General features: G+C 42.9%; 2 protein-coding genes across 5 annotated transcripts in view; one reads left to right on the plus strand and one right to left on the minus strand.

Moving 5' to 3' along the window:
* TRAK2 (trafficking kinesin protein 2) overlaps nucleotides 1–16,752 on the minus strand; it is a 66,434-nt gene extending 49,682 nt beyond the window's left edge. For both annotated transcript variants that reach the window (XM_024200388.2, XM_024200387.2), the window contains exon 1: nucleotides 16,634–16,752. The gene's annotated coding sequence lies outside the window, so the exon portion shown is untranslated. The remainder of the gene's footprint in view (nucleotides 1–16,633) is intronic.
* A 234-nt stretch (nucleotides 16,753–16,986) lies between these two features.
* STRADB (STE20 related adaptor beta) overlaps nucleotides 16,987–20,924 on the plus strand; it is a 34,705-nt gene continuing 30,767 nt past the window's right edge. For 2 of the 3 annotated variants that reach the window (XM_026647674.2, XM_024200394.3), the window contains exon 1: nucleotides 16,987–17,116. The gene's annotated coding sequence lies outside the window, so the exon portion shown is untranslated. Of the gene's footprint in view, nucleotides 17,139–19,396; nucleotides 19,403–20,924 lie in introns of all 3 variants that reach the window. The other variant, XM_026647675.2, reaches the window with a different exon arrangement.

Genomic DNA, 20,924 nt, shown 5'->3' on the forward strand with positions numbered 1-20,924 from the left:
TGCTCTAAGAGAAACTGCCAACACTTCTCCCCTTGGCCCCAACTATCAACTCCCAAGGAGCGCTCATAGGTTCAAGATAATTAATAGAGGCCTAAACACTGTTAGAGTTAAGGTATGGCTACACTTGCAGCTGTACAGCGCTGCGAGTTAAACCCGCCTTCGTACAGCTGAGTAGGGAAAGCGCTGCAGTCTGTCCACACTGACAGCTGCCAGCGCACTGGCGTGGCCACATTTGCAGCTGCACTGGGAGCAGTGCATTATGGGCAGCTATCCTAGCATTCATGTGGCTGCAACATGCTTTTCAAAAGGGAGGGGTGGGGTGGAGTGTGACAGGGAATGTGGGGGGGAGAGAGTGGGTTTTGGGGTGCTGAGAGTATGTCAGCACCCTGCCTAGCAAGTTCCGACCCCTCTGCCCTCCCTGCTTCTCATTCACTCACTCAAAGCAAACAGCAAAATGTTTGCTTTTTCTCTCTGGTACCGAGCTTTGAACCTGCACTTCCGCATTCCTGGAGCCATCACAACAAGGAGAAGAGTGGCCACTTGATAAGGGGATTATCACAACGCAGCAAGTTAACTCCTCGTTCACACTGACACTGGGAGTTGTAGCCACTACGCTGCACCTCTTATTCCTCTCGGGGAGGTGGAGTACCTGCAGCACTGTAGCCAGGGAGATACAGCGCTGTACGTGCCTTGCCAGTGTGGACGGGGAGTGAGGTACAGCGCTCTGGGCAGTTTTATTGTGCTGTAACTCGCAAGTATAGCCAAGGCTTTAGTTTGTTCTTGCCATTAATTACTTTTTTGTGTCCAATTAAAAGTCTTCATTTTGACTTTGAAACAAAAATTAATTATATTAGGCTGAACACATGTTGGCTACTACAGCAATTTGTGACACTTCTTTCAAAAAGTATTGATTTTTAGCTGAACATTATTGATATCTATTTCAAAACTGCTGCCATGGTTAAAGCAGTGACTTCAGCTTTGGATAACAAAGCATTAACACAAGTTTATTGAAACATCAGGGGCCTGCTTTGCTCCTATTGGGTAAAAGTGGCTAGGGTGAAACAGGGAGCAAACTCATTTATTTTGCACCTGTTTGCTAATCAGAAGTGCTTTAAGGAGGAGAGGGAGTTGCTGGAGAGAACTGTCCAAGTTGGTATGACTGTGACTTCTGCTCTCCAGCTTCTTGGAATGCACTTGTATGTTTAATAAAAAGTTAAAGCAATTGTTGAAGGTACATTGCAAAGAAAGGGAGGGGGGAAGGGATTTGTGCTCCTTTATGGCTTCTTTATTATTTAAGCCAGCCTGAAAGATTTTTCCCCTCACAAGATTTTCCATTTTAGGACTATCAAGTCTAGTCTTCCCTGTGTAGGAAGTTCTTTTGAATGACTCAGATGGGTAGTATCAAACCTTAAATAAAAGAAGGGTGTTTTGAATCCTTAAAGATTCCCCCCCCCGCCACACACACAAATAGATAAATAGGTGTTAAAAAAAGAAAATGAATATAACATGCTTGGTATCAGCAATACTAATGCTTGGTATCAGCAGTACTAATTCTTTAGTCACCCATCAGGCTACACAAGATCTAATTGTTCCAACTTAAAAATAATAAAAAGGAGAAAACCTTTCAAGCCTTCTTTATATAAACCAATTGTAAAAACAGTAAGGAGGACATAAATCTGTTTTCCCCATTTGCAAGTGATCTTACAGAAAATCCACAGGGTTTGAGTTAGTTTTATTCTCAGTACACAGTGACAGTTTGTAGTTAAAACTAAATACTTGATTTCTCCATTTTTTTGCCACCACCTTTTAGTGTTCGTTTTCCCCAATCCTACATAGCCACCATCTGCCACTACCTCTTGTAAAACAACTCCTCCCTACGGCCTTTCCCATTACGGAGAATGCAGACATGTCAAGAAATACAGGCAGCAAGAGCACCAAGGCTGCACTTATGCTTTAACAATGGGTGCATATCCCTTTCATATACACTACTCTACCCTCCTCCAGGTAATATACACCACTACAAGCACCCTCTAGTCAGCTGGGCTGAACGCAGCTTCTTTACTGCCATATTACGGGTAAATATACATCTAAAAGCCTTGAAATCTCTAAGCAGAGTTTCCTTACACCAAAGAGTTAGTAAAAGAGGGGAGACGTCAAACTGCGGAAACTTTTAAAAGCCAAACAAGCAAACAACACAGCTTTCACTGGCTTTCACAGCTCTGACCCATGACCCCTTCCCAGTCATGCCCCAATCGCTTCAGAAATGCTGCCAAAGGAACAAATTTAGTCTCATGATGGAGACTAAAAAGCCCTGGTTAGTTATAAGAACAGACCAATTCAACTACTAGTTTTGAATACTGATAAACCCTGAGGCTAGTAACAAATCCATTTAGAATGATAAGCCCATATATAATGTAACCCTGCCATGTGACTGCATAAACCAAAGTCTGTACTCCTACCTCCTCTCCACAGTAATCATGCATAGTGCATGCTGTTTATTACACTGCAATAATGAGACAAGTTAATAGGAGCATAAACATGTGACTGTTAGATTGTTCCCCACAAAGTATCACCCCAGGAAGGAAAAAGCACAGAAAACTGATTTGTATATGGAAGCAAATGAGCCACTGTGTTTAATACCCATTTTTGTGAGAACAGCTTATAAAACAGATTGTTATGCTTTTGTTTTTAGTCTTGATTACACATGCAGTTGTCATTTACAGAGCCAGCATTAGGTAAATGTATGGGACAGTGCCATCTAGAGGTCATCACTGTGTCTCATTTATCTTAAACGAATGAGCTCCAAACTTTGGAAACAGTCTCCGAAACCAAGCATTTATGATGTCCCTTTATCAATATCTACAACATGTGAGCTTTTTAAGGACCTTCATGTTGTTTGTGAGAGTCTATTTCTTACAAAAGTCTCACTCACTGAGTTGTCAAAATAGGCTCTGAAAAGTATTATGGAGAGGTGCTAGTCATAACGTTTGAAACAAACTTCAGTAACACTGCTCTACAGCCAAAATGCTTCTGAAATAAATGTAGTCAAACTTTACTAATTCTGGGTCACTGAGAACGAAAATGATGCTTAAAATTGTTGATTGGCTCTAGTTTTCAAGATATGCTATTGGGTCAGTATTTACGACCCTTGACTTGGGAATGACGGAGGATAAGTGAGTTATAAAGGGAAGGGATCTCAATTTAAACCAGAAATGTCTAAAATACATCTTTGACTGGATCTATGAATAAATCTATGACTGGGTTTGGACAGTACTTGCTTTTTAGGCAAAACAATGAATGATGGAATCTGAAGCTGGTATTGCGTCATACATGATATGAATTGCATCATGTTATTCCTAGAAGTCATGGATGATGCAATCATAACGAAGCTTACATCACTCTGCTGAACAAATTGCCCTATATCAGCTCTAGAAATCATACGGTGTCGTGCTCTCTTATTTGTCAGTGTTTGATTTTGCGAAGGGACACATTTCTGTTTAGCCAAAGTGAGCAGAGATGCCTCGTACTTGTGTGAACAGTGCAGATAACTTCTGCTATGTTTGTGGTGAAGTGACTTTTGCATCACAAAAGCACAGTATAACCACTATGGTTAAGAAAGCCTATCACTTTTATTTTGGCTGCAAAATTGGAGATCAGGACAAGAGGTGGGCCCCACACATATGCTGCAACACTTGTGCAACAAATCTTCGCCAGTGGTTGAACAGGAAAAGGAAATCTATGCCTTTTGCAGTGCCAATGATTTGGAGACAGCCAACAGATCATACCAGCAATTGTTACTTCTGCATGGTGCCTCCAGTTGGGAAAGGTGTGTCAAAGAAGAAAAAGTGGACTGTGCATTATCCAAACATTCCATCAGCTATACGCCCAGTACCCCACAGAGAAGGACTGCCGGTTCCTGATGCACCAGAATCATTCTCACTTGAGTCAGACGAGGAAGAGGATGAAACTTCTGGTCCTGAACCATCAATGTCACAGGACCCACATTTTCTCCCATCCTCCTCCTCTGAACCACACCTCTTAACACAAGGTGAACTGAATGACCTTGTCAGGGATTTGGAACTACCCAAGAGTAAGGCAGAGCTGTTGGGCTCCAGACTACAGCAGTGGAATCTCCTGGCAGGTGATGTTAGGTTTTCCATGTTCCGTGACCGTCAAAAGGATCTTGTCCCATTCTTCTTCATGGAAGGTGATCTTGTAGCCTGCAACAACATCGATGGTGTGATGGCAGCCCTCAACATCGTTCACAATCCAGATGAGTGGAGACTGTTCATTGATTCATCGAAGACGAGTCTTAAAGCTGTTTTACTGCATAATGGCAATGTTTTGCCATCAATTCCAGTTGGTCATGCAGTCCATATGAAGGAAACCTATAACAACAGGAAACAACTTTGGAGGTGCACTAACTATGACCAACATCAGTGGCAGCTTTGTGGCGATTTGAAGGTTGTTGCTCTCTTGCTTGGTCTGCAGACTGGATACCAAAAGTACTGCTGTTTTCTCTGCGAATGGGATAGTCGTGCAAGAGATTCCCACTACACCAAGAAAGATTGGCCACTCCGACAGTCATTGGAGCCTAGGAGGAAAAGTGTTCAGCATCCACCACTTGTTGAATCAAGGAAGATTTTGTTACCACCCTTACACATCAAGTTGGGTCTGATGAAGAACTTTGTCAAGGCCATTGACAAAACACAAGCAGCTTTCAAGTACCTCTGTGGAAAATTTCCAAGGTTAAGTGAAGCTAAGATAAAGGAAGGTGTCTTTGTTGGTCCTCAGATTCGTGAACTTCTTTGAGATGATGCATTTGACCATGCACTGCGTGGCAAGGAAAAGACGGCACGGAAAGCCTTCCAGTTAGTGGCAATAAATTTTCTCGGAAACAACAAGGCAGACAACTACAGGTTGTTGGTGGAAAACCTCCTCAAGGCATACAAAAGCCTTGGTTGCAACATGTCACTAAAGATACCTTTTTTGCACTCATCTAGATTTTTTTCCACCGAACTGCGAAGCAGTGAGCGACGAGCACGGCGAGCGATTTCACCAGGACATTGCAACAATGGAGAAACACTATCAGGACAAATGGAGCCCATCAATGCTTGCAGACTATTGCTGGACAGTGACAAGAGATGCTCCATTTAATGAATACAAGAGACAAGCCAAGAAGCGCCGAGTAGACACTAATAGGACTAAACTATGTACAGAATAGTTTTTTGCCTTTTGTTTCATAATAAATTTTATTTATATAACCCTTTTGCTGATTTTTAAAGTGTTACATAAACAGGACAGGTGAAATATGATCATGTAAAGCAACCATAAACACATGAAAAGACCTAGGTTTACAATTTATGATTAAAACTCTACTATCTACACAATATACATAGACATAAAATGTAAAAACTTAAATATCTTAGAAACAGTAGCCAATCAGTTGTTTTAATTGTCATATTTGAAATCAAAATACATAATAAATAGCACATTTTATCTCTGAAGCAGACGACTTCTCAAAAATTGTAGACCAGTGTAATTGTTTCCACATTCCCTCATGTCCTCAAGAAAATCTTGTTCATAGGTCAAATTCCACATGTGATCTGTGGTGTGAGGAGATTTTTTTTGTCAAAATTTGAGGGGAAACTGGGAAGTTGTTTCAGCTATGAACTTAAAAAAAAAAAAAAAAAAAGACTGAGGGCAAATGAAACATTTACCAAGCAGCCTATAAAACGTCAGGACAATCAGAACCAAGTACTTCCCAAAGTACCCAGCCAGGTCCAAGACAATGATTAGCAAAACTGTATGGCTGTCATGTGTGAAAGTTTGAGCAATTTAAAATGACATTCAACTTTTTTTTTGGTTGGGTGTGTGTGTGTGAAACCTGTTTGGTGATGTGTAATGTAATTTAAATGAGAATCCAGGATTATAACTGGAATGCAGATTATTAGTTACCAAGTGTTTGTAATTTAACTTTCATGTGTTTAGGAAATGCTAAATACTTATTGTGACTTTTTTCTGTATTGTACTTTAAATAAATTACCAAAACAATTGAAACTGGTGTGATTATATTGCATTATTTTGACACATAAAATATGGAGAATTTTGAATTTTTTGGCACAGAACCCCCCCGGAGTAATAACCAATTAAACAACTGCAAACAAAGAGTAACTATTATGGAATGATGTCAGATTAGAGGGAGGTCTCAAGTGGGGTTCCACAGGGATCTGTTCGGGTCCAATGTCGTTTAACATCTTTATTAACAACCTGGATGTAGGAATAGAGAGCATACTGATCAAATTTGCACATGACAAAAAGTTAGGCGGGGTAGGGGTTGCCAACACTTTTGAATTTTAGCTCTATCAGCCAATCTTGATAAATTGGAGAACTGGGCTACAGACAACAAAATGAAATTCAACAAAGACAAATGTAAAGTGCTAAATTTACGGAAGAAAAACCAAATGCACAAATACAGAATGGGGGATAACTGGCTTGGCAACAGCACTGCTGAGAAGGATCTGGGAGCTCAACATGAGTCAGCAACATGATGCTGTTGCAAAAAAAAAAAAAAAAAAAAAAAAAAAAAAAAAAAAAAAAAAAAAAAAGCAGCAATTTTAGGTTGCATTAACAGAGGCATAACATGCAAGTCACAGGAGGTGACAGTACTGCTCTACTCGGCACTGGTTAGATGCTGAAGATTCATCACAACACCTTACAATAAACCACTTTTTTTCCCTTTGCATTTTTATTATTGATAGCATCAAAAATGTTTTTTTTCTCCCCATCTGTGCAGGATGGCACTTTAAATCTCTTCTAAATAAAGTAAGAGCAGAGCTACTACAGATTGTAGTCAACAGCATCAAAAGCACAGTGTTGCTCAAACAGCAGTCTAGTCAACACAAAGAAAATTACTTCCCATTCCAGAAACTCTCTGCAGCTTCTAGGACATCATGCAAATATTAAGCTACTGCATTGTCCAGACAGAAAAAGGCAAATCCATAAGCAGAACCCTGAGACATTTACTGAAATGTACCAGTACCACAGCATTTCATCTTATTGACATTTGTGGGGTTTCTTATTGCTTTAAAATAGCTTGCCATGACTTGGCACTTCCAGGGATTAGAACAGACAGTTCACTGTACAGTACAACCCATCAAGAGTAATCACGCTCTATTTGTTTGTTGAGTGCAACTTGCTTTTCCAAGTTACAAATTTAGTTAGATTTATCCACCTAGAAATCACAGGAATACCCTATTTCCAACCTGGCTTTATAATACTTAACTTTGGCACAAACAGTTACCAGTTCTGGAATTTATATAAAGATGTCTCTTTTTGCACAATTTAACATGTATAATTTTTTTTAAAAGGACTATTAAAGTTAATATCTGATGCAAGGGCCAGACAAGGTTGCTCATCTTCTCCATGATTATTTTATTCATGATATTGTTTCTATCCTCTTGTCTTCTTTTTCAGAAGCAGCATGGCACAAAAAAGTGATATATGACAAAAGGTAATTGAAATCTGTGACTAATACAGTTTAAAGAGAATGTCACAATTTAAATCCAACATTTGGGGATGGTTAAAAATAAATGGGTTAGGTTTTTAAGACATACAATAAAAAAAAATTACATACTTGAATTTTAACATTCACCTGGCAGTGATTGTCTCCTAGACATTATGCTAAGCGATGAAAACCCCGGGAGCAGCACGCGATGCAAAAGCCGTTCTCCCGCACGGCCCCCTTTCCTTGACACCCTGTCCCCACACTACCCCTTACCCACTGTCCCCGCCCTCACGCTGCTTCTTCCCTGCAAGAACACGCGCCCCTCCACTCCCTTCCCCCTGCAAACCACCCCTCCCCCCCCATCGCTAGCCCTTGTGAGATGGCTTGCTGCTGCGGGTGCGGATATACATAAAAGACGGTTAGCGGATCACGGGTCGGATCATGGGTTGATTCTGGCGGACGATGAGCCACATTTTGGTATCCGCGCAGGGCTCTACTAATTATCAGACACATAAGTCATGCAGGATACTATTTTTCCAGCACTGTCTGGCTCTCTTGCAATTCTACTCCTAAAACAGCTGTTGTGACAGATCTGGAGTTGCCCCTGGCTCTGTCACTTTGTCATATTGTGAAGAGCTGTCCTAAATGTGTGTACAGCACTTTCCTTTAAATGACTAAAGAATTTTTTATCTGATTGTGAAGAATAAGTTTATTTGCATATTCCCTCTCCCTTATTAATGCCAGTGTCATGATTATATAAAGAAAGGGACTAGCTCCTTTTGCTTAGTCAGTGTTACTCTGTCATTAAGCAACTGGGTTTTAGAGCCAACTGTGAATCCCACACTATTTTTCTTTATACATAAGGAACAAAATCTTCAGTCTCTTTGCTGCTAATGAAACAACATATGTTCTGAAGGAGAGATAAGCTATTAAAATGTGAGGTCTCTATGTTCTTCCTTGGTTTTCTGATGCATACAGGTGCCTTATGGACTTTTCTCCCTACTGCTGATTCTTTCACTTCAGAAAAGTCAAATGTCAAATCTGGTTTCACTGGAAGACTGATGTCTCAGATACGGATTGTAAGCTCTCGCTTGCTTGCTCTCTCTGCCCTTACAAGGGCACCATCAGTTTAACATGTCCACACACAAACAGAAGTGTTGGAAAAAAAATTTTAAACTACTATTGTACCACATAAAGTTACCATAACTAAAAGATATTGAAGAAAAAGTCTCTATATGTCCAATTTATTTTGTGCATTTAACATAACTGTGTCTAGTCAGTTGCGTTGTTTCCCCTTTATAGCCATTTTCTCTCATTGATGTAGGTCTTTCACATAAATAGGTTTGTTTTTGACTTATTAACAACATTTCTTTCTGGGAATATATGAGTATTTCCTAATATTTGAGTTGGGGGTTTTGAAGTTTCATGTCCCAGAGGAGTAGAAGGAACAGAAGGTACAATTAGGCAGCAGTAACCTTAAATCCTTCTTAAAAGTTTTTAGTAACAAAATGTTGTTTTAAAAGGTAAAATGTGATTATAAAGCAATCAAAATCGGCGGGGGTGTCTGGAGAAGGTTTCGTGTGTGAATCTATTTTTGACTTGGTTTTGTTTTTTAATTTGACATATGCCTGTAATTGAAGGACTAGAGATTCTGACTATATAAACAAAGATGTTTTCGCAAGTGTTATCACCTATTCAACCACAAGTAAAAGAAAGAATTTTAAGGGACAATCCTGTGAACACTCATACACATGCAATAACTTTACTCATATGAGTACTTCAAATGAAGTCCCAGAGCCTATGAGATCAATGGGACTATGCAAGTGCATGAAGTTAAGCAGGCATGTAAATATTTGCAGGATCATGAAAGGAAATGCAGGCAGTGAGAAACAACTCAGGCTGTTCACTTGTCCCAGCTGAATAACTGCAAGACTACATCTAACTACATTTAATTGCAGAAAATTTCAAAGACTTAAAACCATTAGACATGACTAGGGTCTTGTCTACACAGGAAAGCTGACCAGAATAGCTATTTCAGAATAAACTATTCCACAACAGCTGCCTGTGTGAATACTTTACTCAGGAATAAAAGTGATTTTATTCCAAAATAATTCTCCTACCTCAGATGCGACCACAATAAAAGTCACGTTTATTCTAGAATAGAGTCTTCATACGGGAGCTAGTGCAGAATACCTTATTCTGCAATGGTTAATCTAATCATTCTCCCAGTGTAGACAAGCCCTTACACACTGAATGCAAGACCATCAGTTTTCTGGATTTAAAGTGTAAAGCAACTGGGAACGAAACATAACCATATGTATATGTCTCCCAAGTGCCACCATTTCAAGAATAATTAGTTTAATGACAGTCATTAATACCCACTGTGACACTGGCAGGCCAGATGCTAGCTCTTGCCCAGGCTGCAGGCATTAGCTAAGAACTCAGAGCTGGAGACCAGAACAGGTCACTTGTATGTTATTTTGAGCAAAACTAAATATTAGTCTTATACGAATGTATGAATGTATTAAGAAAATATGTAAGTTATGCTTTATACCTTTGAAAATGTTTGCTCTAAACTTGTGAACTCAGGCACAGAAATCATTCCTACTGCCCATCCAGAAGGACTATCAAAATCAAATGGGCCACAAAGGACCATTGCAATACGAAGGATTGGTTAATGGCTCTATCACACCCCTGGAGGAGTATGTGCAGAAGGCCTCATCCCATTGCTCTGAATGCTGGAAGAGGGAAATAAAAATAGCTGATGTGAAAATTTTCCATCTTTTTGGCTGTTTGAACTCTGAAGGGACAGAGATTCTAAATTGGAGCCAGAGATCCCTACAGGCTGCCTCCTGAGTTTGCCTGGAAAGACACTTTGAATTGAGAGATCACTACAACTCTGTCACTCCTAGGATTTAGATGGCAACAATTTCTGTCTAGATGTTTGCTTGCTTTAACCTGTAAATAACTCTTATTCCTTTTTCCTAGTTAATAAACCTTTAGATGGTTTGTTACAGGATTAGCTGCAGGCGTTGTCTTTGGTGTAAAATCTAGGGCATCAATTGATCTGGGGTAAGTGACTGGCGTCTTGAGATTAGAAGCAACCTGAATGTGGGGTGATTTTTGGTTTATGTGAGCATTTATCATGAAGTCCAGTTTGTCTGGGTGGCAAGATAGGCTGGAGAGTCTAAGGGGACTCTCTGGACCTCCATGTTAAGACTGTTATAGTGATCTACAAAAACAACAATGAAGGCGCCACTCCAGGGGGCAACACAGCCGACCCACCAGGTGTTGCTGGGGTAGAAAATTCTCCGACGATCGTGCACGCGGCGCGCGCACACCTAATTGGAATCGATATGAGCAAGCACTCGAAGAAGAACCCACTTCTTCAGATGGTTTTTACCCACAAAAGCTTATGCCCAAATAAATCTGTTAGTCTTTAAGGTGCCACTGGACTCTTTGTTGTTTTTGTGGATACAGACTAACACGGCTACCTCCTAATACTTATAGTGATCTAGGACAGTGGGGACTGCGGGAAGCGGCGCGGGCCAAGGAATGTGCTGGTCGCCCTTCCCGCAGCCCCCATTGGCCTGGAGCGGCGAACCGCGACCAGTGAGAGCCACAATAGGCCGAACCTGCGGACGCGGCAGGTAAACAAACCGGCCCGGCCCACCAGGGGCTTTCCCTGAACAAGCGGCGGACCGGCTTTGAGAACCACTGATCTAGCAGTTCTCATTTGTTACTGACTTGATGAAAACTAATTATAGAACAGATCACCAGTTTGGGGTGTCCACCCGGTTTTTGACAGTCTGCCCTCAAGTAGGCTCTCACAGTCGTGAGCCACTCCAGACAGCATGACACCCATGACAGCTTGAAAGTTTTGTAATGAAAACAGATTTAGTAAATTAAATTGGTAGATTCTAGGCAAATTAATTTAGCTAACTTTTATCTAAGAATTTTTACTTAAAGCAAAGACTCATTTCAGATATTTAAATCAAATAATTTGATGCTCTTCACACACTACAATGACAGTACAGCAAAAATACAGGGCAAACACACTGAAAAAAGGAACATGCTCAGGTAACTGAATAACAGTATTTAAAACAGGAGAAAGCGGAGTTTCTGTACAAAATCATGGCAAAACAAACAGTTCTTATTTTAAGTCCATCTACAACAACTTCTGCAAAGTAACCATGTCATGATTATTAGTTCCCAAATCTTTTCTGCACATACACAACATTAATAACAGATATATTACCATTTTGGCAGTGTGGGTTTTCTTTTCCTTCTACTTTCACCAAAAGCATCCAGTGAGGCCTGGACCTTTATTTCAGAGTACAAGAAAATGTCATGAAACCAATACTTTGGTCAGGGAGCATAGCAGGGAAAGACTGCAATGAAATTCTGATGACTCCGTTCTAAATTCCTGACTCTTTGGGAAACAAAAGGCCCTTAGGTACATGTCTGAGTTAGGACTGGGTGGCTCCAGGGAAAGTCAGCAAGTGGTGTCTTCATGTCTCTTTGCTACAAACAGGGTATGTCATTTCTTAGAAATGGACTGAGTACTCTGAGTGAATTAGTGGCAGAAAATAAATATTTTAGCAATGACTAGTGGGGAATCATGGAATAATATAAGCAGCTGTTTCCTTTTATTCTTGGAGGACACAAGCAAGAGATTGGATTTCCCAAAATAGTAACCTAAATGCTGTGTATTATTATCAGTTTTCATCAATATGTTATATCACTGTCTTTACATAAAGATCTTTAGGATAAAATATTCTTACAATATTAAGAGTCTTACTGTACAAGTTTGTTTCACTGGGCAAAACTTAAAATGATCATGTTGTATTCAGTTTTGCTGAGCATTTAGGGTCACTGACACATAGCTAGTAAAACACACAATCTGGAAATACTTATCAGTCAAGAGATTGGTTTCTTAATATACTTAAAACAGTGCATTACTTCAAGATTATAAACAAAGCAAGTAACATTTCTTTCTTCAAATCAGAAGCAGTAGCTAAGTTACTTTCATCTGATGCCATTATTGGTTTTTTTAAATATTTGTTTGAAAATCTATAGAGTTGTATTAATCACTATATTTTTAGAGGTCTTCAGAAATTCCACAATGTGATTTTTTTTTAAACGGTTTGAGAATTTTAGTTCAACGCTCAAAAACAAATTCTGCACGACTGTATTTTAAAACAAATTTTGCACTATTAAAATGCTCCAATAAATAATAACCTTGCTCACTGTCTATTATTGAACCACCAGCCTCAAAATGAGCATAGCCACCATTTTAAGTGATAGAAAGGTTTTGCTGTCAGTTCTGTAATCATCTCTGTGGAAATGCTGTTTTGTAATTTCTTAGAACAATACTTGTCAGTGAATCACATATCCCTATGTTTCCTACAGAGTCAGGACACAGCAGAAAGGCTATTCCTCCCCCAAAGATCCTCTCTTATGGAAGCAAATCACTGTTACAAAAAGCTGTGCTGCATAAGAACTTTAGTCATATAAAACCAAGGCCTTAGAAATACCTAATAGAGATTAGATAAACTAGGCTACACAGATATAAAAATATTATGGCAGCGTCACCTCATACAGGGGAATCAATACGTCAAGCAATGGGAACTAGATTATTTCATATTTACTTCAACAATTTATTATTATATTTATATGAACAACAGGCATCTATTCAACGCTCTAGCACCCCTGCCATAAATTACAAGAACAAATTACATTGATCTGTGACCAATATAAATGAACTACTCACATGTCACTATATCTCTATTGAAGGAAACAAAGAAATCCAAGAGACAAGACAGTGTTGAAGTGTGTATAAAAAGAAGGGGGGAGGAGGGAGGAGAGAAGCTAATTATAAATGATGTGTTTCAGAAAAAACAGTAACACAACTATTCACTAGCTTTACTGCTCACTCCTAAATCACAGAGTATATTTTCCAACAAACAATTTTTGTTTCTTTTGTAATGTTATTCGGAGGCCTGAATAGTATTAACAGTATTGCATTTGTAACTGGGTGACATCAGCTACTGGTAGCAACAGGACTGGAGAAAAAGAAAAAAAATCAAGTAGCCTTGAATTGTATTATCTGGTTCATTCTATGTAGAGCCAGTGGTAATGATCCTTAATAAAGAGTTACTGACACTCAAATGGTTCAATTTAACCAAAGCACAGAAAGTTGAGGGCTTTATGTAGAAACAAAAGTTTAAGAATTTTGTTTCTAGAACAGGATCTGTAGATGTGAAACCATAAATAAAATACAAATTGTTCTTTATATAGCACCTTTCATCTGAGGCTTTCAAAATGGGTTACAATCATTGACCAATATTGACAACATGCCTAAGAGATGGGTATATTTAAAATACCTCTTTATAGAATACTGCAACAAGAGTAGCTACTTCAAATACACATTTTTTTTTAGATTCAACTTTAAAAAAATTATGCCCATATAAAAGCATCATGACAATAATTAGATTTACAACACTAAATATACAAGTAAGTTAACTCTGCCAGCCAGCAGCCTTAGATAAATAAAGATAAATAATAATCTACTAGCTGAGATAAATTATTATTTGTATTACTGTGGTGCCTAGGATAAAAGTGGGAAAAAATCCAAAAAAGTCATTCAACCCTAATTTATAGCCAGTAACATACCCTTAACTTTACCCCACAAATGGTTTTGCAGCATTTCTGAAGGTAATCAAATTCAGGGTATTTTCAAAGGGTGTTTTTTTTCCATCCAAAGTCCAATGAGTCACTCAGTAACACAGGTTTTCTATGAAAAATCCTCTTATCAGAATTTATCAAAAATACCTCCGAAACCAAGACAAAGAACGATGTGTATTTGACTCCATATAACTGAGGACTGATTTCAAGAAAAGATTAAAAGTTGCATTCAAAGTGTAATTTTAACAAAGTATAATTTGAAACAGACCAGGTAATTCATGAAAAACAGGGTTTCTAATAGAAATTCTTACAGTATCACTATTAATGCCATAATATAACTTTGCAGTGAAGAAGACTGTTGCAAAACTTGGTGAAGTCTGAATCTCTTTTGCACCAGATCTGCACATGAGCAGAGCCACAACAGAATTTAAAACAGCTTTATTTTCTATCAGTAAATATATAATCTCTAATCATAATATGATTGAAAGGTACTTTGAATGAATGAATGAATGAATGAACTCATTGATTAGGAGCTTAAAGTCATGCCATCTGGCATGTTTGCAGCTACCACTAAAATTTACAATGAAGTATAACATTTGACTGAAAGTATTACAGTAATTTGAGCATTCTTAATATACATATTATATATGATGGCAGAGAATACTTCCATGGGTTCTTATAGAATTTTCTTTTCTTAAAGAGAAACTCACACTTCAGAGGCTGAAATGCTTGTAATAACTAATAGCTGAATGTTCAAGCTCCTGCATGGGTGCAATTTGTAAAGTTGCATGTAAAAAAGCCAAAAATGGCCAAGAACTTAAAAAATTGATGGTAGCAGACCACGAAACCTAGAGATGATTCAACCTGGTGATATTCTGAATAAAAACTGGGTAATTATCCCAGTGATAACCTAACCTGGTGATAATCTAAACAAAAGGCGCTCTCAAGCATACTTGAAGCTGTTTTCATTGCTTCCCACTGACCTAACATAATTTAAAGCCTTGACCCACATTAAACTTTTCTAGGGAATCTCCCAAGAAGCAGTAGCAACAGTGGGAGCCCTAGTGTAGATAGGACACTTGCATTCTTACACTGCATTATCTAGTACTATCCTGAGCAGGATTATATGATATAGTGATAAAAATGTAGGTACCTTGCCTACATACAAAACACAACATTGTAATTACACCAATGGTAGTGGAAAATTCCCCCCCCCCAAAAGGATGGCAATAGAGTAGACACCGCATCAGAGGGTAAACAATTTCCCCCAAGTCATGTAGCAAGTCAACAGCAAAAACAGAAACAAAATGCAGACCTTCTGATTCAGTCTCATGCTCTAGGCTACTCAGTTGTATTCCCTCTGAAAGAAAGTGTAAAATAAAGCAAACCTCCCCTAATTAACTTCTTTCAGCAAGTGCCAAGAATAAAACATTCTATTGAGAAAAATCTACCAAGAATCTGTAAACGGAATCAGCTTTGACAGTATAGCCACAGTAAGAGGCCACATTACTGCATTAGCTAGTTTCTAAATAATAACTAATCTGCATTACTTAGTTTCTAATTAATTAATGCACCTTAGCCATACTTATCTGTTAATACATTAGCAATCTGCATTTTGAATCATCAACAGAGGAAAGGAAAGGGTGTTAAAAAACTCAAAGAGTAACTACTCCTTCCACGCACACACCTCTTGGAAGCCCTACTTGAGACCATTATAAGAGAACAGGTTTATGAAATGCTCCTTCCAATTTAGAACAACTCTCCCGCCCCCCTCCACAAATGGGAAGGAAGTCCCATTGCTCCCTGTTCCATGTCTCTCCCAGCAATCATCACTTCCATAGCAGGGCTGGAGAAAACTCATCCTTGAGCCTGCAGGGATTTATCCCAGTCACACAACTGGGGATTCCATGGGTGTCACTCAGAAAAGAAACAGGCCCATTGTTTTCAGTTAACAAGGATGTGGTGGTGAATAAAGGGGGACCAGGAGGATGAAAGTGACTGGGTGGGGGTGGTGACGGGGGGGTGGGGTTTGAAAGACCAGGGAGAGGGAGGTGACTGGGGTAGAGGTGGGGGGGGGGGGGGGGGGGGGGGGGGGGACTAAGGGGGGGGGGAGGACGAGGGGGCGAGATAGAGGAGACGGGGAGAGCTGAAGAACTGAGGACCAAGGGGCTGAAAGAGGAGGGCAGGAGCGGGCTGAAGGACCGGGCAGCGGTGGAGGGCGGGGTCAGGAGACCGTTGGTTGGAGGACAGGCGGGGGAGATGGAGGGGGCTGAAGGACCGGGGGAAGTGGAGGGCGGGGTCAAGAGACCATTGGGTGGAGGACGGGCGGGGGAGATGGAGAGGACCGAGGACGGGGGTCAGGACGGGGCTGAAGGACCAGGGGGTCAGGACGGGGCGGGGATCACGGTGAACGGGGGAATCACCCCGGGCCCCTCTTACCCGCTCCGGGGCGGGGTTCCCTCCTTGCCGGCGCTTCCGGCCGCCTCCGCGAGCTAAACAAAAGCCTCCGCAGCGCCCCGGGAGCAGGGTCGCGACCCGCGGGCAAGCAGAGAGGCAGGAAGAAGGTGGTGACCGCTGCTCTGCGTCATAACATAGCGACCGAACGCTCCGTCAGGCCAAGCCGGGGCCTACAAATCCCGGCATGCAACGGGCGAGGCTCGCGATAGAGACTACGACTCCCAGCGCGCACTTGAGGCTGAGTGGCAGCCTGGGGCTCGTAGTCTCGCCCGGGAGCCTCCGCTCGGCGCTGGACTCGGCTGGGGCGGGGCTCAAAGTTTGAGGCTGTCGCCGAGCGGAGGGAGTAGAGGGGCTGTGGCTGCGGGCTGGCCCGGGAGGCCGTTACACTGGCAGCGGGGGAGGGGCTGGTGGGCCCTCTCCCTGGTTTTCACTCCCGCAGCCCCGCCCGGCCCCGGCCGCGCTGAGGTGAGTGGAGAAGGAGAAGGAGGTGAGCGGGGGCAGTAGGGAGCTGTACTCCGGGCGGGGCCTGCCTGTGGCGGTCCTGAGGCTAGTACCGACTACGCTATAGCCGGCGAGGGAGTGGGTGGTGCTGGGTCCGCGCGGGGGGCGTAGCAGGACGGGCGGTGCTGGGTCTGCTGGGTGGGTGGCGGGTAGAGTGACCAGATGGCCCGATATTTAACCCTTTGTCCCAATCGATGTACGATCGGGACCCCATTTGTCCTGATATTCAGGTAAGGAGGCAAGCGGGAGGGAGGCTCCGACTCTGTGGGTGATCCGGGGCAGCCAAGCTCCCCTCCCCCCACCCTCCCCCAGTGCACTGTGTCCCCGCTCCTCGCCCTCCCAGTGGTTCTGCCGCCTAACAGCTGTTTGGTGGCATGTGGGACTTTCTGAGAGGGGGGAGGAGGGAGCGGGGACTCAGCACGCTCAGGGGAGGAGGTGGCGAAGAGTCAGGGCAGGGACTTGGGGGAAAGGAGGGGAATGGGGGTGGGGCAAGGGCAGTATAGGGGCAGGAGGCAGGTGAGCACCTACCAGGCAGAGGGGAAGTCAGCGCCGTAGGGCAAGCGGCGAGCCAGTGATGGGCGGGGGATGTGAGGAGGCAAGCAGAGGGCGAGCGGTGGGTGGGAGACTGCGGAGGGATGCAGCAAGCCGGCCGGGGGCTGAGGAAGGGCATGGTGGCTGAGGAAGGGCATGGTGGTGGGGGGGCCAAGCAGGGAGGATGTGGGACCTGGGACAGAGTGGGGGTGGAGCCTGGGAGGAGTGGGGTTGGACTGTTGGCAGGGCTGATGGCACCCCAATGTGTCCTGATATTTTACTGTTGTGATCTGGTCACTGGGGGGTGGGGGTAGTAGCAGGAAGGGCTGTGCCAGGTCCGGTGGGTGGGTGGGTGGGGGAGTAGTGGGAGGGGCAGTGCTGGGTCCGCTGGTGCGTGGGAGTGGCCAGATGGGGTGGGGCGGTGCCAGGTCTGTTAGGGGGAGGGCGGGGAAATGGTTAGCGGGCAGTGCCTAGTAAGTAGGGCTTTAAACTAGATTCACCAGGGGATGGTGACTTAAGCCCGGAGGTAAGTGGGGAAGTGGGATACCGGAAGGAAACACAAGGAGGAGGGTGCAAATGGGGAGGCCTCCTGATTCATACTGAGAAAGTAGGGCAATCTTAGGTGCCTGTATATGAACACAAGAAGCCTAGGATACAAGCAGGAAGAATTGGAAGTTCTGGCACAGTCAAGGAACTATGATGTGATTGGAATAACAGAGACTTGGTGGGGTAACACACATGACTACAGCACTGTCATGCCTGGGTATAAACTGTTCAGGAAGGACAGGTGGGGGAGAAAAGGTGGAGGAGTTGCACTGTATGTAAGGGAGTAGTATGACTGCTCAGAGCTCCAGTATGAAACTGGAGAAAAGCCTGTTGAGAGTCTCTGGGTTAAGGTTAGAGGCAAGAGCAAAAAGGGTGATGTCATGGTGGGCGTCTGCTATAGACAACCAGACCAGGAGGATGAGGTAGACAAGGCTTTCTTCGGACAACTAACAGAAGTTTCCAGATCACAGGCCCTGGTTCTCACGGGGGACTACAATCACCCTGATCTGCTGGGAGAGTAATACAGCAGTGCACAGACAATCCAGGAAATTTTTGGAGAGTGTTGGGAACAACTTCCTGGTGCAAGTGCTGGAGGAACCAACTAGATGCCATGCTCCTCTTAACCTGCTGCTCACAAACAAGGAAGAATTGGTAGGGGAAGTAGAAGTGGGTGGCAACCTGGGCAGCAGTTTGGTCAAGGATGGGAAGCACTGGATGGTCAAGATCAGGATCCTGACAAAAGGAAGAAAGGAGAGCAGCAGAATACAGACCCTGGACTTCAGAAAAGCAGACTTTGACTCCCTCAGGGAATTGATGGGCAGGATCTCCTGGGAGGCTAATATGAGGGGGAAAGGAGACTAGGAGAGCTGGCTGTATTTTAAAGAAGCCTTATTGAGGGCGCAGGGACAAACCATCCCAATGTGCAGAAAGAATAGCGCATATGGCAGGTGACCAGCTTGGCTTAACAGAGAAATCTTCAGTGAGCTTAAACACAAAAAGGAAGCTTACAAGAAGTGGAAACTTGGACAGATGACTAGGGAAGAGTATAAAAATATTGCTCAAATATGCAGGGGTGTAATCAAGAAGGCCAAAGCACAATTGGAATTGCAGCTAGCAAGGGATGTGAAGGGTAACAAGAAGGGTTTCTACAGGTATGTTAGCAACAAGAAGGAGGTCAGGCAAAGTGTGACCCTTACCTAGTGACAGATGATTTGGAAAAAGCTGAAGTATTCAATGGTTTTTTTTCGCCTCGGTCTTTACAGACAAGGTCAGCTCCCAGACTGCTGCACTGGCCAGCACAGTATGGGGAGGAGGTGAGCAGCCCTCAGTGGTGAAAGAACAGGTTAAGGACTATTTAGAAAAGCTGGACATGCACAAGTCCATTGGTCTGGATCTAATGCATCCAAGGGTGCTGAGGGAGTTGGCTGATGTGATTGCAGAGCCATTGGCCATTATCTTTGAAAACTCGTGGTGATCGGGGAGGTCCCGTACAATTGGAAAAAGGCAAACATAGTGCCCATCTTTTGAAAAGGGGAAGAAGGAAACTCTGGGAAAGTACAGAGCGGTCAGCCTCATCTCAGTCCCTGGAAAAATCATGGAGCAGGTCCTCAAGGAATCCATTTAGAAGCAGTTGGAGAAGAGGAAGGTGATCAGGAACAGTCAAAATGGATTCATCAAGGGCAAGTCATGCCTGACCAACCAGATTGCCTTCTATGATGAGATAACTGGCTCTGTGGATATGGGGAAAGCAGTGGACGTGATATATATTGACTTTAGCAAAGCTTTTGATAGGGTCTCCCACAGTATTCTTGACAGCAAGTTAAAAAAGTATGGATTGGATGAATGGACTGTCAGGTGGCTAGAAAGCTGGCTAGATTGTCAGGCTCAACAGGTAGTGATCAACGGCTCGATGTCTAGTTGGCAGCTGGTATCAAGAGGAGTGCCCCAGGGGTCTGTCCTGGGGCCAGTTTTGTTCAACATTTTCATTAATGATCTGGGTGATGGGATGGAAAGCACCCTCAGCAAGTTTGCGGATGACGCTAAGACGGGAGGAGAGGTAGATATGCTGTAGAGTAGCGATAGGGCCCAGGGTGACCTAGGCAAATTGAAGGATTGGGCTAAAAGAAATCTGATGAGGTTCAACAAGAACAAGTGCAGAGTCCTGCACTTAGGATGGAAGAATCCCATGCACTGCTACAGGCTGGGGACCGACTGACTAAGCGGCTGTTCTGCAGAAAAGGACCTGGGGATTACAGTGGACGAGAAGCTGGATATGAGTCAACAGTGTGCCCTTGTTGCCAAGAAGTCTAACGGCATATTGGGCTGCATTAGTAGGAGCACTGGCACCAGCTCGAGGGAAGTGATTATTCCCCTTTATTCAGCACTGGTGAGGCCACATCTGGAGTATTGTGTCCAGTTTTGGGCCCCCCACTACAGAAAGGATGTGGACAAATTGGAGAGAGTCCAGCGGAAGGCAATTAAAATGATTAGGGGACTGGGGCACATGACTTATGAGGAGAGGCTGAAGGAACTGGGTTTATTTAGTCTGGAGAAGAGAGTAGTGAGGGGGGATTTGATAGCAACCTTCAATTACCTGAAACGGGGTTCCAGAGAGAATGGAGAGAGGCTGTTCTCAGTGGTGGCAGATGACAGAACAAGGAGCAATGGTCTCAAGCTGCAGTGGTGGAGGTCTAGG

The sequence above is a fragment of the Terrapene carolina genome, unplaced genomic scaffold, assembly GCF_002925995.2.
Source record: "Terrapene carolina triunguis isolate 2854851 unplaced genomic scaffold, T_m_triunguis-2.0 Scaffold62, whole genome shotgun sequence".
Taxonomy (NCBI): domain Eukaryota; kingdom Metazoa; phylum Chordata; order Testudines; family Emydidae; genus Terrapene; species Terrapene triunguis.